This window comes from Haematobia irritans, chromosome 2 (assembly GCF_050003625.1).
Source record: "Haematobia irritans isolate KBUSLIRL chromosome 2, ASM5000362v1, whole genome shotgun sequence".
Lineage (NCBI taxonomy): Eukaryota > Metazoa > Arthropoda > Insecta > Diptera > Muscidae > Haematobia > Haematobia irritans.
This window is the reverse complement of record NC_134398.1, coordinates 61,660,671-61,681,290: the sequence shown is the minus strand read 5'-3', so window position 1 is coordinate 61,681,290 and position 20,620 is coordinate 61,660,671.

Below are 20,620 nucleotides of genomic sequence, written 5' to 3'. Positions count from 1 at the left end.
ATATATATATATATATATTATATATATATTATATATATATATATATATATATATATATATATATATATATATATATATATATATATATATATATATATATATATATATATATATATATATTATATATATATATATATATATATATATATATATATATATATATATATATATATATATATATATATATATATATATATATATATATATATATATATATATATGTATATATATATATATATATATATATATATATATATATATATATATATATATATATATATATATATATATATATATAAATATATATATATATATATTATATATAATTATATATATATATATATATATATATATATATATATATATATATATATATATATATATATATATATATATATATATATATATATATATATATATATATATATATTATATTATATATATATTAATTATATATATATATATATATATATAATATATATATATATATAATATATATATATATATATATATATATATATATATATATATATATATATATATATATATATATATATATATATATATATATATATATATATATATATATATATATATATGTATATATATATATATATATATATATATATATATATATATATATGGGAGCTATATCTAAATTTGAACCGATTTCAATCAAATTTACCAAGCCTTGGTAGAATGTCAATTCTACCCTCTGTGCAAAATTTCACGAAGATCGGTAGTAAACTTTGGCCTCTGTGGTCTTATGAGTCTAAATCGGACGAAGGATATATATGGGAGCTATATCTAAATCTGAACCGATTTGGCTGATATTTTGCAAGATTTTCGAGATTCATAAAATATTTGGATGTACGGTATTTCAAGAAAATCGGTTGATAAACACGCTAACTATGACCAAATCGGGGATAAATATATATGGCAGCTATATCTAAATCTGAACCGATTTTTTTCCAAAACCAATAGCGATTGTCTCTGTCCCAAGAAACGGCCCTATGCCAAATTTGAGGACGATCGGACTTAAATTGCGAGCTGTACTTTGTGCACAAAATTACATATACAGACAGACGGACGGACAGACAGACAGACAGGCAGACAGGCAGACAGACAGACGGACATCGCTAAATCGACTCAGAATTTAATTCTAAGCCGATCGGTATACTAAAAGATGGGTCTATGACCACTATTTCTTGGCGTTACATACAAATGCACAAACTTATTATACCCTGTACCACAGTAGTGGTGAAGGGTATAAAAATTATATGGAGTGACGAATCAAAGTTTAATTTGTTCGGATCAGATGGAAAATGCTACGTAAGAAGGCCTCTAAACAAATCATTGGGTCCTAGATATACCATCAAGACAATTAAACACAGAGGCGGAAATGTGATGATATGGGGAGCAATCAATTGGTATTGTATAGGCCCAAACACCGCATAGATGGACGCATGGATATAAATATATATTGAATAATATAATGGAATCATACTCATTCGCAAATATACCGGGAAGGTAAATTTTTCAACAGCATAACGATCCGAAGCACACTTCGCGTGTAGTAAAACAATGGTTAACGGATACAAGAAACACGATTTTGTCCTGGCCGCCGCAAAGTCCGGATATAAATCCCATACAAAATATACATCGAACGAAAACACATGGAACGAATGTTGAAAACAAATACTACTAAAAATAATGAAGATCACTTTTTTAAAACTTTTTTATTTTTGTTATTTATTTCCCTGAATAGAATTAAATCTGAATTCTTTTTCTGTTTTGTAGCCCGGAACTCAAGCTTTAATTTAAGGTATATTTGGTTCATATTTTTCATTTCGTTTCACAACTTACTTCAAATTGATAGGTGTACTTATTTTTGCTGACTGTACACTGAAAAAACTGTTGTCGTGAGGCCAAAGATTTCATGTCCTTAAAATACGAATGCGAATTTTGCTTAGCATAAAAGACGCATTTCTCTTATATAAAGTTTTTTCCTTGTCCAAAAGTTTATAAACTTTTCAATGAAGTCATTTTGTCCATAAAGTTAGGTGATTCGACCACAAAATTGGTATCTTTTCATGAAAAAAAATTTTGTTTGGCTAACGTCAATTTGAATTTAATAATACAGAAAAATTCTTCAAAATTAATGAAATAGTATTTAAATTTTTTGACTTTTTGCATCTTGTTTTGCAAAACTTTATTTTAAAGTCATTTTTTACTTGAAACATAGCATAATTTCTACTTGAAGTCGATTGTGAATTTGAAAATTTAAGTTGTAGTTAACACGTTTTTAAAGGACTTTGAGAAAACATGAAGAACAGTTAAAATATTAATAAATTAAAATTTGTTTCTAAAATCAAGTACGCAAAACTCAAATTTAAAAAAGAATTGAGTGTTAAAAGTATCCTTACTTCAATTCTGCGCTTCTTTGGCTCGGAATCAATACCAAAATCATTAGTGTAAAGACAAAATCTTTGGAATTGGGCATGCTTTTTTCAGTGTATATATTTTTTTCTTAAGTATGGGTGATCTTATGCATTTAAGGGTTAATTATAAAGTCTTCTATTGCAGTGTGCTGGATATCACAAGAATATGAGGATATCATCACAGAATTTAGTGTAAAACTTAAATTTATTTACCTAAATTTATTTACCTGCTAATAGACCGTGGCTATACTTGGTTATGATTGGGCGTGCCACCGCCCATTCAAACTTGAAACGTATATAACTTATGAACTTTCAGAGGTATGAATATGAGATTTGGTATATATGGTGATTGTACAGTAGGGCGGTGCCACGCTCCCTTTTAAAAAAGTTCTGGCTCAGTCGGATTTTATGTTTTTTGGAAAAAATTAATACAATTTTCACTTAGTAATCAATTTATTTTTATTATAATAACGTTGATGAAAGGGGTATTGTTGTATCATATGTGTAACTAACTTCGGGACCCAAAGCAGATATTAAATTTGTTATAAAAATAGCTTGTTCCTTCATATCTACAAAGTAGGAAAAAAATTATACATAAGTTTTTATATATAACGTTTTATATTATAAGACATATGTTTCTGACCTGCTATTATAAAATATAGTCATCAAACTCCAATGATTTGTCCTACCTATAAGCATCGTCGTCATCTGTTTCATGATTTGTGCCTTCTGGTACCACGTTCTTCAAAACTGAAACAAGTACCACTGATTTTGGAAGTTGGTGGAATTTGTTTTGGCAAATTTGATTTACCAGATAGGATTGGATCTTAACTAAGTAAGAACCTATTTAATATGTCTCGATGGCAATCCTCTCGACTACATTTGCAAGAAAAATGTTATCTGTAGTTCTTAAACTCTTTGTTTCGGGCAACCCAGGAACCCAATTACAAGTTTTACATCTTTTTCAACACGTTTGACGTTTTCGCATTTCAATACACAACACATAACGCAAAATATCATTGTAACACGCTGTTGTTAACGATATATAAAAACACTAATTATAACAAAGAAAACGAAGAAAAAACTAACAAAAGACAAGGACTGGTGTTTTTTTGCTTGAATGACTATTTTCACAGTTAATTTAATAAAAACAAAAAAATTCGCGCAAAAACGCACAACATTTTATTATTTAATATGAAAGCCTAGGAATTGTAGATTATTAAAACATTAATATTCTAACACCAAGTGACCCCATTCATATTTAAATATCCAAGAATATTTTGAAAATAGCCAAAATTTAGACACATTTTAAAATATTTTTCAAAATATTTATACACATTTTTTTTACACAATTTTTGTAGAACAACGCTAAAATATCTGAGGTTGAAGATTCCATAGTGAAAATATTACTTTTTGCTTGCGAAATACTATATATTAAGCTCCGAAATATACCGAATTTCAAAAAAACACTACTTTGCGCGAATAGCTCAAAAATTGCTTAACTTTAACACAATGCAACTTGACAAGTAAAAAACATATGACATTGAAATTTTCAGTAGTGATGTAGAATTTTATATACTTTAATCGGATGCTAAGTATTTTTCAAAAAACAAAAATGTAATTTTTCAATTAATCTCCATTTTTTGCGATTTTGCCCCTCTGTGCGTCGCACAGTGGGTTGAGCGGTAGGCAAAGTGGCGATTAATTCAGGAAAGCCGTAATTTTAAAATATTGTTATTTTGTATTGATGGATAGTCATAAATACATAAAAAGGCATAACTAGAAACAACAACAAAAATTTTAAAAATTGTTGTTTTAATCTTTTATGGCATTTTTTTGTATTTTGGAAAAAGTGGTCTTATATCACAATTTTCGCTGTAATTTTTCAAAGAAAAACGATAAATTAGGAAATGCAATTGAAAATTAGAGCATACTTAATGTGCTTTTAGAAAAAAAATGTTCTTAAAAAATAATAGTTAATAAATATTTAATCTGTATTTATATACCCAAAATTTTAAATCAAAATCCGATTTTTTTTCTTCAAATTCCGTAATTCCACATATTAAAAAAAAAAATTACATTAGAAAATATTATTATATCTTATTGATCAATATTCATAAAAAAACATAGTATAAAAATAAAACAAGCAACCATTAAAGTATTCATAATCATCATTTACTTCACAACCATTATAAAATTAATTTACTTAATAATAATAATTTTCTTTTTAATCATCATACAATTCGTTAACATAATCTTCATCATCTTCGTCACCATTATCATTTTCATTTTGGGTAAGAATAAGTAACTCCAATGCGGTCTGAGGCATTTGCTGCATTTTCATTTTGCAACTCTTCCTCTTGCTCGAAATAAATGGATCTGAACTGAAGAAATCTGTTAAAGACGTCTTCTATTGTATTTTCCCGACTGAATTTACGGGAAAAGTGCTCCCTATACATTTTGAAGTCCTTATTTCTGGCTTCCAGAGATTCTTCAGTTAGCTTACGAAGCTTTGTAAGTAATTTGGAATTAATTAATTAATTTTTTTTTCGTGAGTGCGTGTGATTTATTTTTTAGCTTTGCCAATAATTAACTGTACACTCAGTAGCTACAATAACAAATACTAAACGGAATATAAAGACAAAAGCTAATAAGGTCAAAGTGATTTTTTGTTTGTTTTATTTTTTCATATATATTTTTAGCGACTGGAGTTATTTTACAAATTCTTTAATAAGTAAAAAAATGCAACAAAAAGGCAAAAAGATGTTTTGGAATTTATAAGCTGAAACTTCATATTTTAAGAGAATATAAGCAGTTTTACCAAGTTTCACCGATAATTCAGTTGAAATCCAATACAAACATCAAAAATACCCAATTTTTGGAGCACTTTCCTTATATTTTTTTTCAATATTTCCAAAACATTTATCTATACAAACAAATATTTATCATATGCTCAAATACCTGAAGTAGACGGCTCCATTATAAAATTTTCACTTTTAGAAGTCTTAATTAAAAAAATTATCACTGGAAATATGCAAATTTTCACTTTTAACCAATGCGCGCAAAAATAATAATAATTATTGAACTTTGAAGACACACTGCAAATAAAGTAAACAACTAAGAACTTTTATTTTGGCATGTAGTGATGTAGAATTTTATCTTCTTTCACCCGGTACCAAATACGGTTATTAAAGTTAAAGTTCATCTATTGAATTAATCGCCACTTTTGATAATTTCAACCCTCTGTGCGTCGGTCCGATTGGTTTGACTATGTCTCGTAACAGCCATGCAAAACTTTATCAATATCGACCCATAATTACATATACCCATGAAGCTTTCTGGAGAAGGAAGTTTCGTGCAATGCGATTGGGAGTATATTTTTATATAATAATGAAAAAAAAATATTCTAGATAGTTCCTAATTGGCGCCAAAGCATTAAAAGTTTAACCACAATCTAGTCCATTCGTAATATTTTTGAGAGCTTTACGAAAAATGTCTTCTCCTTTAGTTCATACAATTTTTTGGACATAGAAAAAAGAAAATTTAATTTTGGCTAAGAAAAATTTCTTAAAAATTATAAATTAGTTTTAGCATTATTTCAATACTGGCTCTTTTTTCTGTGTAATCAATTATAGTTTCTCTGGATTAACGCATTATTCAATAACATCGGATTGGATTGAATTATGTATCGCCTTTCATAACATTTTGAATAAAAACAATCAGATACTATTTTAATGTTTTATAGCCACGTTCAGAATGTATGTAAGTATCTCAGTGTATTGAGAATTCTTTAAAAGGAAATATTACCTGGTTTATCAAATTGAACCTTCAACTCTATATGAAAAAGGCGATGATGCTAACCACGATGGTGCTAGTGGTTCCTGCTGAATTTGAAGTTCATGAGTCTATTTTTTCTCCCTCTGTGGTTTCAGCATTTGTTTGTTTTCTTGTTCTATACACCTATTATAATTACAATTGTTACCTCTAAACTTATTCCTTTGACTAAAAATCGTGGTCTTTCATTTTCCTTGAAATATGAATACCCATTTTTTGTTTAATTTTATCCAGAATAGAGGAGGCAAAATTTAATTTTAGATAAGCTTAATGACACAGAGCGAACGCATTTTGTTTTCATTAAGGACAAGTTTTAAAAGGAGAAATTATAATGATTTGATGTTTTTTTTTGTTTGCTGCTATAGCAGCGAAAAACAGAGAACAAATGAATGGATCTCAAAGGATATTGAATCTTTACCTTCTTTGCCAAATTACATTGGGCGTAGAAGGAGATGAAGAAGACGGAGTAAGAGTAAAGGCAACAACCCTCTACCTTCGTCGCATGATTAACTATGGCTCTGTCATCGATTGTCGCCAAGTTAAAAAGATACTTAAAAGACAAAGGATTACGCTGAAAGTTAATGAAAGGATGAATGCCATATTTGAGTTTAATTAGATGGTGCGGTGCAGTAGCTCTGTCGTGGGAACAAACTTTTCTCAAAAGACTTCATTTAACAGACTCTGATGAATTTGAAAAATGCCAAATAATTTATTGCGTATGAAATGAAGCAGATCAATCAATTTGTTTGAAATATTTTTGTGAACTAAAATTTTGACTATCATTAGGGCTAAATCAATGCCAAAGTTTTCAATTAAAGTGGTATTTATGGGGTCGAAATTGTATCGTAAATTAATGAATGGGCTTGAAAACTAATTTAATGATTGACATTGGATGATGCTGAAAGAAATTATTATATTGACCCATAGCATGACGAGTGATATTTGGCTATCATAATTATACACACAAAAAATAACGTTGTTTGCAAAATTCTTTTCGCGGTCTGTTTGAAAGGAAAATACGCAAAAAGTGAAACCTCTATTTCACTAAAGCCAATTTAATTTTAATTTAGTTCAAGGAATTATTATGTTTGGAGAAAGTTTCCTTTACTACAATAATTTTTTACGTACGTTAGTTAAATTAACTTTAAAACGGGCAAAAATTATACACAAATGAAGCATAAAGATTTACTCACTTCGTATTTTTCACAAAATAGTTCGTTATTTCTTTAAATTTGTAAATTTATTACAAATGCGCCCATCTTGAACATCGTATGACACTCAAGACATTTTTGCAAATTTGAACTCCAATTGTTTCCTTCAAACTACAAAATTTTCTTTAAGAAGTGAAAAAATTTAATTATTTCTAATAAATTTTGTTAAATTTATCGAATCGACGTTTGTAATACTGTTCAGTAAAAATTTTCTATAAATAATCACAACTTTCTAAAATTTACCAATACTATTCTTATATGGTCAGATGAAACAAAAATAAACCGCTTTCCATCCGATGCAAAAGAACATTACTGGTAAAAACGTCAGAATATTACTGGTAAAACACCACGTTAAGCAAACTGTTAAGCATGGATGGGAAAGCCTCATGGTATGTGGGTGGTAGCAAACTTGGCCGCTGGTTAATTGTAAGGAATCATGAAAAAAGAGTATCTTGATACTTTGCAATCAAATTTGTTTAAGTTTGTGGAGGTTTGATCCTACCTTGCAGAGCAAGTTGTTTTTCAAAAAGACGGCAGACCCATGTATATTTACAAAATTGTAATGAAATGGTTGTCGGAGCAAAGTTTTGAAATGGTCAAATGGCCACCACAAAGCCCCGATCTCAATCCCATTGAGAATGTCTCTGGATAAAAGGCGTTTGAGATTACACCAAATACCATCAAAAAATAGCGATGAGATCTAGAACCAAACTAAATGTCATTTTCATATAATATTCACAGTCGAATAACATTTCGTATTTATACCCTTCACCACTACTGTGGTACAGGGTATAATAAGTTTGTGCATTTGTATGTAACGCCAAAAAGGAAATCTTTGAGACCCATCGTTTAGTATACCGATCGTCTTAGAATTGAATTCTGAGTCGATTTATCTATGTCCGTCTGTCTGTCTGTTCATGTATTTTTGTGTGCAAAGTACAGGCCGCAGTTTGAGTCCGATCGTCCTCAAATTTGGCACAGAGTCTTTTTTCGGGACAAAGACAATCGCTATTGATTTTGGAAAAATCGGTTCAGATTTAGATATAGCTGCCATATATATTTATCACCGATCTGGTTATAGTTGGAGTGTTTATCAACCGATCTTCTTCAAATTCCATACATCCTAATATTTTATGAGTCTCAAAAAACTTGCAAAATATCAGTCAAATCGGCTCAGATTTAGATATAGCTCCCATATATATATCTTTCGCCCGATTTGCAATTATATGGTCCCAGATGCCAGAGTTTTACCCAGATTTGCTGACCATTTTGTACAAGGAGTACAATTGATATTGTCGTCAATTGTGACAAATTTAGTTGAAATCGGTTCAGATTTAGATATAGCTCCCATATACATATATCTTTCGCCCGATTTAGACTCATACGACCACAGACTACAAAGTTTAACATCGATTTACGTGAAATTTTGGAGAAGGAATTGACATTCTATTTATGCATGTTAAATTTAGTTGAAATTGCTTCAAATTTAGATATAAAATTTGCCCAGAGAGTCGAATTAATATTCTACCAATCCTTGCTAAATTTGGTTGAAATTCAGATTTAGATGTAGGTCCCATATATATCGTTCGTCCGATTTAGATTCATATAACAACCGGAGACCAAATTTTCATTTCGATTTACTTGAAATTTTGCCCTGAAAGTAGAATTAAGATTTTGGCATTGTGTACCAAATTTAATTCAAATTGGTATATATTTAGATATAACATAGCTCCCATATATACAGCTGATTTGGGGAAATATCGCAGAAAATTTCATATTTTATGCCAATTTAAACGGAATTTTACTGCATACTGTTTTAGATAAAGCGCCATACGAGTATATTCTTCCGATTTAGGCGAAAATGGCACAACGTCAACGAAGATGTCCCTATACTTTCCACAGATGATTTAGATAAGGTTCCGGCTGTGTAAATGTCGCTTGATGTGGCCAAATATACGCGACAATTGACCACCTGTCTTGGTGAAAGTTAGTCAATAACCTTGTGAAATCACCACTGCTAGAGAGCAAAAATAAATAATGAATGCACTTTTGTGCAATAAAATTGCTGTAGCTTTATATTTCTCATATATTTTTACTTAGCTTTATTTCGTTTCAGGGCGTTAATCGATTTAAACTTAACGCCTAGAGATTTTTTTAGAAGTTTAAAAATGTCTCTCCAAATCGGTTCTGATTTAAATATTTGTATTTGTGAAGGAGTTGAGATGGTATCAAAAATGTTGGTCTACATAGTGGTGAAGGGTATAATAAAGTCGGCCCCGACCAACTTTCGACATAACTTACTTGTTTTTAAATGGCATTTGTGTTAATGAAAATTAATTGAGGAATTGTTTTTTGTTTTAAAACTTGAAATGTGGCAAAAATAACGAATGCTCTTTATCATGGATGGGATCGCAACAAAGCAAAAATGATCTGAAAAGAGGATGTCGGCAAAAAAAAAATCAAAACGCTGGTTTGTATTGGAAATGCTTTGTTTAGAGAACTCAAATTAAACATTTTAAACATTTGTTTTTGCTTATAAGAACCAAATATTATTATAATTACATCCTATACTTTATATGCACTCATATTAATCCAGTTCATTTCATTCAATTTTGTTCATTTAAGTGTATTACTCACAACACCGCTTGTTAATGTATTATATATCCAATTACTAATTAAATATATTATAATGAATTTTTATAAAGTTTAAGTTTTACCATATATCACGAAAGGTGGGGAGGCGAAAGTAGAGAAACACTGAAATGGGCTCAATATTCCTCAAATTCAGCAAAGTATGGCGGGTGCAGAAATGAATAGCCGACTGATAAACACCTAAAGTTGGCACTCTCAGTTAACTTCGCCAATTTTTATTTTTTTCTCTCTCTATCCCTCTATCTCTATAATACTCTTTCTCTCTCACACACGAGCTATCTCAAGTAATATCATCTATGAGAACGGGCTCAATCCTATTTCTAACGGCAAAGAATCACCCCCACGACTGAGCACGGCTGGGGCCAGGAGATAGACAATGCCGAAGGAAATAGTACCGAATAAGTCGTCCGTCACATAGAAAAAAATCGCACCCAACGTGGGGCGATAGGGGTCACTAAAATTGTAAATGAATTCAACTCGGAAGCGGGATTATTTTTGCGAAAGTCATAACTCACGCCCACTTACGTAGATATTTTTTCGTGACTCACTCTCACGCACTAAATTTGGTTTGCTAATCACGCTCACGCACACTCTCGCCGTTGCCATCAGCGTGACTCATGATTCACGCGTGAGTCACACAAAATTTTTCGTGAGTCACGACAATTTCGTGTCACGTGCACACCTCTACTTTGAAGTATATAGAAATTGAGGTGGATTTAATGACAGATAAACTCCTAAGCACATCGGTTTAAAGAGGACGCTTCTTGAAGATAAGTATAAAGTTTATACATATGGAGACTACTACATTACATTATCGATTTATAATATCTAACCATTTTTGGTTAAGTTTTAGAGGAATCTTAAACTTCTCGTTTAAATGTGCAAGTATATCCGATGATATAACGCCTTTCACATGATTTCAAGTCTAAATTCTATAGATTTTTACCTGCATTGCTCGATTGAGCACCAAAAGTAAACTAGGGAATCCCGTACAATATGGATGATGAGTGTTCCTTCCTTTCCCTGAAGAAGATATCAAACCCATACCAATATATGACCAAATTTATCATATCAATTTATGGTTCTAGATTTCCAACTCGATCGTCCAATCTGTATTCTTTGTGTACGTACTTGATTCTAGGAAAAAAAAATAATTTATTCAGTTTTTGAGCTTTTTCTTCATGTGTTAACAAAGTTCTTGAAACCGCATTAACGACATCTTAAATTTCTAAATTAGGACTCGATTTCACTTAAAGTAAAAATTATGCAATTTTCATTTTAAAAAACGTTTTTAATGTAAAGTGCTGAAAAACATCTCCTACTTTTAAACACTTTTTTGCTTTGTAGTCAAGTCGCAAACAGTTAACAAATTTAAATTTAATAAATTACTTTTGAAGAATTTTTCATACCCAACTCAAAAAAAATTTTTGCTTCATGCTTTCATGTTAAGATGTCCAGTTTTATGTCGAATCACTTAGATAAAAGAAAAAACGACTTCATTGAATAGTTGACTTTTGGACAAAAAACCTTTATACCAGAGAGAGAAAGCAAAATTCGCGTTCGTATTTTAAGGACATGAAATCTTTGATCTCACGACAATAATTTTTCAGTGTACTACAATAAAAATGGCTTTTTGCTTTTTTTCTTTAATGTACTGGTTTCGCCAATTTCAAATTTGACAAGTCTGGATGTGTGACATGTTTTAGGCAGAAACTTTAAGGTAAAATTACGTGTCATGCGTTAATCGTGCGTTCAGCTCTCAAAGTGAAAAATTAACTTTTAAATCAAAGCACGGATTAACGCATGGTATGATATTTCACCTTTACGTTGGTCTGGAACATACAAGGCATATTAATATTTTACGAAACAAAAGTTTTTGAAATATCTTTAAGAGATTCACCGCAATAAAGACTAAACATTTGGATAGCCCAAATGTAAGCGACGCAACGATTCATGCTCATATTTTTAATATTAAAGAAACGACCTCTCGATTACTTTTGTAGTGCGTTCTATGAATTATATATGAAAATCCACCTATAGTCGACAAAAACATCACCACATACATACACATTTTCTGTTTTTTTTTTTCATTTTGTATGTTAAGTATGCCATAAGGGCAAATGGAAAAATCTATAGGCAGACTGATGAAAGTCGATGACACCATTTCAATTTTTGGAAGATTGCCATTTTACCATACTTTTCCATAATATTCTTGGATGTGCGCATAAATGAGGGTATGCATACCATATAAATTTCTACAAACATGTTATCAGTATCAAGGCATATTCAGCATTACCGTCCACATCCCTTAACCCATCTTCTGTACAGAGCTCATGTGTGCATGCCATGTCAATTTTTCTGGATTTACATGCATATGTTTAAGGTGTTACAACGGTTGTATCCAGAACTACTTATGCATATTACACCGTATACTAGTAACTAATACATTTAGTCATACGAACATATCAATTTCAATGTAAAAAGGGTCCCAGACAGAAAATTTGCCCCCAGGATGCACTATGTTGAGTCATGACGAATCGTACAAAATTCACTAATTATGCCTAAAAAACACATAGTTGTCAAGGAATAAAAATTTTTTTCTGCCAAAAAATCAATAATAATAATGCAAATCAATAATATTGATTTAAGACTCCTCACGTATTTTTTTCGCAAGATTCAGATCGCTATTATTAACCGGGTTTGATGAAATTCGGTAAAGTTATTATTTTTTCCACAAAGACTTTTATTTACTAGCCGATCGGCTTTAAACTTGACGTTCAAAATTTAGATATAGCTCCCATATACAGGATTGCTGATATATAATGCAAAAGCAACAAGCATATTTTTATACCTTCCACCATACGTCACAGACCCCCATAAGGTATATTTTTATTGGTCGTGGTTCAATCCTGAGTCGATCTAATGTTGAAATCACACTAGCCATACTTCCCAGATCCAATTTGCCAAAAAGCTTGACATTGACCAAAAAACTTGATTTTGAAAAACAAACTTGACATATATAAGCACTCATACTATTGGGTTTAAATTATTTTTTTATTATTGTTTTCATAAACATTATAAGGTTTTTATTATATCAAAGGTCATTCTATTCCTATCTTTGGTATATAAAGTATTTGGATATAAGCTCCATACGTCCGGAGACTCTTTCAGGAGTAAATTTAATATACACGAAGAAAAAAAAAGATTGAAAACTGGTATTCCAAACGTTGTGATTTTTTACTTTTTTTAATTTCTTGGAAAAAACTATTTTGGATACAAAATTTTTACTTTAGAAAAAAAAAATAAAAAATACTTATTATACTAAAATCGAATCCAGTCCGGTAGAATTTTAGAACATAGTGTTAATATATGGCATCTAGAGCCATGCAAAAATTGGTCCATTTCGGTTTATTATTATATAGAGTCCCCAAAATAAATCGACCCCCAGATTTGGCTTGGGAACCTCTTGGAGTAGCAAATTTTATCCGATCCGATTGAATAAATAGTATCTAACGACCATGCAAAAATTGGTCCATAATTATATATAGCCCCCATATAAGCCAATCGCCAGATTTGATTTCCGCAGCTTTCTGGAGGTGCAAATTTCATCCGATACGGTTGAAACTTGGCCCTGTACACAGAAAAAAATATCACCAAAATATTTCCAATTAAAAAGTTAATTGAAGTTGAAAATTTTTTCAATTAATAAATTAATTGATACAATTAACTTTTTAATCATGATAGAAACATTAAGTTAATTAAGTCAATGATTGAAAATGTTTACATTTTTAATTAAAAAATTAATTGATAAATTAACTTTTTAATCAAATTCGGAAGACTAATTCAGTTAACCCTTTCACTACCGAAATAAACCTAATGTTAAAAACTTTAATTTTTCTTCTGTTTTTACTTGTACTAACTAACAGCATGTAGAACAAAAATTGCCTACTTCAAATACTTCAAGAGCTATATGAGCTTGTTTTGAAAATTTGATTCTTGAATTGTGGTCAAGTGGCCTTACGAAAATAAGCGCTATTTGGCCTATAATGTCCTTCAAAGTATGAGCAAAAATACAAAAAAGAATATGAAAAAGTGTCAGCTATAGTTTTCGTATGAATGTCCATTTACTAGAAACATACAGTAGAAAAATTGTCTCAAATTTTCGTATTTTTCGTTTATTTCTAAAGAAGTTTACAAAAATGTATTTTGGATCTCACCAATATGAAAAATATTTTTAGGTTATTTAGATTAAAGACTCTACTCTAAAATAACATCGAGAAATAAATCAAAACTAAGTGGAAAAATAGAATTTGGTGTCTTTTCGGTACACACAAAAAAAAAAATTCTGATTCAATTACGAAATTAATTGATCCAATTAATTTTTAATTGAAATGTCTTCAATCACAGAAATGATAGTATCAATTAAAAAATTAATTGAAGGTCAATTAAAAAGTTAATTGATCCAATTAAAAAATTAATTGATACTATTATTTTTGTGATTGATTTTTGTTTCAATTAACAAATTTTTTGAATCAATTAAATTTTTAATTGAAAATTTTGTAAAACTCAATTAACATTTTAATTGGAAAAATTTTCGTGAAATTTTTTTGTGTGTAGTGAAAGGGTTAAAAAAAAGTGCTGATTTTTTTATTTTTAATTAAAAATGTATTTCAAACAATCATTTGTTAATCCAAACAAAAACTCTAAGCCAATTCAGAAAGTAATTAAAAATATTTACCTTTTTTAATTAATAAATTAATTGAGTTTTGCAATCAACATCAATTAAATTTTTAATTGAATCAATTAAAAAATTAATTGAAATTTGTTGAAAAAATCAATTAATTTTTTAATCAAGAATTTTTTCTATGCCCAATTAAAACTGTGATTGATACTATCATTTTCGTGATTGAAGACATTTCAATTAAAAAATTAATTGGATCAATTAATTTGGTGATTGAATCAGAAAAAAAAATTTTTGTGTGTAATTACCGTTGAAAATTGAGTCATATAGGTTTATAATTATTTTTAGACTCCTCTATATAGACAGATAAATAACTTAAATGGTTTACATAGGCATTTAACCTGCCCCCGTAAGGATTACGCTAATAGAAAAAATTGCGTTCCACAATCGTGAAGGGACGGTGTCAAAATGAAACGGAAACGTTCACAAAAAATCAAAACGCAATATTTCACGATTTTATTTTTTCCATGGTGGAGTGCACATAACATTTGGTCTGGCCGATCTTACGGCCGGATTTTATATATTTAAAGTTGGCACAACGTACACTGAAAAAAAATTTTTTTGAGGTCAAAGATTTCATGTCTTTAATACACAAATGCAGACGCATTTCTCTAATATAATTTTTTTTCCTTGTCCAAAAGTCGATAAACTTTTCAATGAAGTCGTATTGTCCTTATAATTAAGTGATTTGACTTAAAAATGGGTATCATAACATGAAAGAAAAAATGTTTTGGGCTAAGGACAACTTGACTTTAATAATTCAGAAAAATTCTTTAAAGTTAATGAAATTGTCTTTAAATTAGTTGTCTTTTTGCATCTTGACTAGAAAGCAAAAAATTGTTCAAATATAGGGCATGTTTTTCAAAACTTTAGTTTAAAGACGTTTTTTACTTGAAACATAGCATAATTCCTAATGGAAGTCGAGTCTTAATTTGGAAAATAAAGTTGTCGTTAACTCGTTTTTAAAGGACTTTGATAGCATATGAAAAAAAGCTGAAAAAACGAAAAATTAAAATTTGCTTCCTAGAAGCAAGTACAAAACACCCAAATTTAAAAGAGAATTGTGACTTAAAAGTATCCTTACTTGTATTCTCCGCTTCTTTGGCTCGGAATCAATACCAAAATATTTAAAGTAAAGACAAAATCTTTGGAACCGGGCATCCTTTTTTTCAGTATAATCTTCTATAGTATAAACTAAACCTGCAAAAAAGCTCTCATATATATGTATGTATCACCCGATTTTCACAAATTTTGAATAACACTTGTTAATTAATACGATTATTTATTAATTAACCAATGATATTCCAATTTAAAAATTAGTTGTATTTCCCGATCCTATTTAGACTTATAGCTCTTACATAATTATATTGCCTGAATTTCACAAATTTGGCTACATTACCAACACTAACTGAGCGATTTCCTTCCTATTAATAACGGATTCAATATCAGTGGCCTACTAACCCTATAGGTGCAAAATGTGGCAGCCCGATGTATCAGGCTCACTTAGACTATTCAGTCCATTGTGATACCACATTGGTGAACTTCTCTCTTATCACTGAGTGCTGCCCGATTCCATGTTAAGCTCAATGACAAGGGACCTCCTTTTTATAGCCGAGTCCGAACGGCGTTCCACATTGCAGTGAAACCACTTAGAGAAGCGTTGAAACCCTCAGAAATGTCACCAGCATTACTGAGCTGGGATAATCCACCGCTGAAAAACTTTTTGGTGTTCGGTCGAAGCAGGAATCGAACCCACGACCTTGTGTATGCAAGGCGGGCATGCTAACCATTACACCACGGTGGCTCCCCGTATAGCTCTTAATATCAGGCGTTTCTGGTGAGATTGAGGTAAAGGTCTCCTTAATTTTCTTAACACAAGTGTAGCTCATAATATCAGGCATTTCAATTCACTTTAGATAAACTCTCATAAACATGCACCCCTTAATTTTCTTAAATAAAGACATATTTCAATCACACCCCACAGGTTTAATAATTATATTGTCGGCCCGCCCACTTTGGGAAACACATAACCTGGCAACATTGTACTTAAGTCATTTGTGTAGAACTCAAAATTAAGTTTTTAGAATAAACAAGTAAATACGGCCGTAAGTTCGGCCAGGCCGAATCTTATGTACCCTCCACCATGGATTGCGTAGGAACTTCTACTAAAGGCTGTCATCCACAATCGAATTACTTGGGTTGCGATAACACTTGCCGATGGCAAGGTATCGTAAAACTTTTTAACACTGTCTTCTAAATTGTAAGTTAGCCCATACGGGGTATATATTAAACAAAAAAAGGCCGATTAAATACGTATATAATCTAGTTTGACAAAATTTTCTATAGAAATAAAATTTTGACAAAATTTTCTATAGAAATGAAACCTTGACAAAATTTTCTATAGAAATAAAATTTTGACAAAATTTTCTATAGAAATAAAAATTTGACAAAATTTTCTATAGAAATAAAAACTTGACAAAATTTTCTATAGAAATAAAATGTTGACAAAATTTTCTATGGAAGTAAAATGTTGACAACATTTTCTATAGCAATACAATTTTGACAAAAATTTCTATAGAAATAAAATGTTGACAAAATTTTGTATAGAAATGAAATTTTGACAAAATTTTGTATAGAAATAAAATGTTGACAAAATTTTCTACAGAAATAAATTTTTTACAAAATTTTCTATAGAAATAAAATTTTGACAAACATTTCTATAGAAATAAACTTTTGACAAAACTTTCTATAGAAATGAAATTTTAACAAAATTTTCTATAGTAATAAAATTTGACAAAATTTTCTATGGAAATAAAGTTTTGGTAGATTACAAAATTTTCTATAGAAATAAAATTTTGACAAAATTTTCTATGGAAATAAAATTTTGACAAACATTTGTATAGAAATAAACTTTTGACAAAACTTTGTATACCCGGGTAAAAATTGAGAGATCTAATCATGTCTAATAATATCAAAGTATATATAATTATATCTGCTCAGATATGATTGTAGATATAAATAGATCTACGGAGATATGTTATGTATAGTGTTATATATGATTAGATCCGATTCAAGATCTCATTATATATGTTGTTATATCTATTTATATCAGTCATATCTGGTAAGATCTAATTGTATATCTTTATATATGACATCATATCTAATTATATATACTATATATAGCTCCATATCTAATTATATATATCGCATTAAATCATGAACCAGGATAAAAAAATATTTGTATATGTTGGTGTTTAAAAATAATGTGTTTGTTACGAGAATATTAACTTGATTACAAACACGTATGTTTGGTCGCACATCAAAACAAGTGGTTATATGTTGTGACAGTTTCAAGAAACCCTTTTAAATATCACTTTGAAGTGTCTTCATAAAATGCTTAACTTTCAGACACAACTGTCTTTTTGTTTTCAAAAATGTCACCCCATAACTATCACCATTAGCAACGCCTGTTGTTATTAAATTTGAAAAAAAAATATATATCAAATATTTGATAATTCGAGTTTGATATTTCATTTCATATAAAACTCGAATGTCTTCTCATTTTTTGAGGAAGATAAAAGAGTAAGAGAAGCTGTGATAAGGTAAGTTTATTGTTTTGTTGCTATTTTTATATATTGAATATTCTCTCTTTTTTAGGAGGATGAAGTTGTGGTAGTCCAGGAAAAGATTAAAAGGAGACAGTGAAGCAACGTAAAGATTTGTGACCAGGCCATATCCGAAGTTGTGATAGAAGGAAGTATTATCCAATATCAAAAAGAATACAAATTTGGAGATAATTTGCATTGCGAACCGGATACATTCCCGTGCAATTATTCATAGTATGGTATTTGGGGCTTCGCACAAACCATTCAATATAGCGTTGGTTTAAATCATTGGGTATGAGATGCAAATTTTGGTAAGTATATGTATTATTTGCAAATATATCTTTAAATAAACTGATAATTCTTCTGTATATTTTATATTTTTTAAAGTTTTCATTCCGAGCAGCCAAATGAAGGAATTGCGAGACTCATTTAAAGAACTGTTTGCAGAGAGTAATGTACTAATGCCTTGGGAAATTTAAATGCCAGAGCCCTTGGTGGCTATGTATATATATTTTGTTTTTGTTTTTTTCTTTTTTAATTGTTAGACTTTTATACCTAGACATGTATAATGTACATATGTTTGGTCCAACTTATAATATTAAATACTCTTCTCATTATAAAACCATAAAATAAATATTTTTTATTAATTACTGTAATCTCACTAATTTTGGAAATTTGTAGATAAAATTATATATAATTAGATATATTAACATCTAATTATATCAAATTAGATATAGTTAGATGTGGGCCAAATTTGAGATCTGGTCAGATCTAATTCCTTTAGAATTAGATCTGATCAGATATTACCATTTTTCGGATCTGTCCAGATCTGCCTACATATACTACCATATCTAATCAGATATGGCAGGAGATCTAATAATATCTGGCTAGATCCACCAATTTTTACACGGGTAGAAATGAAATTTTGACAAAACTTTCTATAGTAATAAAATTTGACAAAATTTTCTATGGAAATAAAGTTTTGGTAGATTATTTTTGGCGATATGGACCAATTTTTGTGTAATAAGTCATCGGCTATATATAACTAAAGACCGATATGGACCAATTTTTACATGGCTGTTAGAGGCCATATATTGAGAAAATGTACCAAATTTCAACCGTATCGGCTGACTTTTGCTCCTCCAAGAGGTTCCGGACGTCAAATCTGGGGACGGTTTATATGGGAACTATATATAATTATGGACCGATATGGACCAATTTTTGCATGGTTGTTAGAGACCATATACTAACACCATGTACCAAATTTCAACTGGATCGGATGAATTTTGCTCTTCCAAGAGGCTCCGGAGGTCAAATCTGGGGATCGGTTTATATGGGGGCTATATATAATTATGGACCGATATGGACCAATTTTTGCATGGTTATTAGAGGCCGTAAACTAACATCAGGTACCAAATTTCAACCGCATCGGATGAATTTTGCCCCTCCAAGAGGCTCCGGAGGTCAAATCTGGGGATCGGTTTATATGGGGGCTATATATAATTATGGACCGATATGGACCAATTTTTGCATGGTTGTTAAAAACCGTATACTAAGACCACGTACTAAATTTCAACCGGATCGGATGAATTTTGCTCCTCCAAGAGGCTCCGGTGGACAAATCTGGGGATCGGTTTATATGGGAGCTATATATAATTATGGACCGATATGGACCAATTTTTGCATGGTTGTTAGAGGCCGTATACTAACATCAGGTACCAAATTTCAACCGGATCGGATGAATTTTGCCCATCCAAAAGTCTCCGGAGGTCAAATCTGGGGATCGGTTTATATGGGGGCTATATATAATAATGGACCGATATGGACCAATTTTTGCATGGTTGTTAGAGACCATATACTAACATCAGGTACCAAATTTCAATCGGATCGGATGAATTTTGCCCCTCCAAGAGGCTCCGGAGGTCAAATCTGGGGATCGGTTTATATGGGGGTTATATATAATTATGGACCGATATGGACCAATTTTTGTATGGTTGTTAGATACCGTATACTAAGACCACGTACCAAATTTCAACCGGATCGGACGAATTTCGCTGCTCTGGGAGGCTCCCCAAGCCAAATTTGGTAATCGGTTTATATGGGGGCTATACGTAAACGTGGTCCGATATGGCCCAT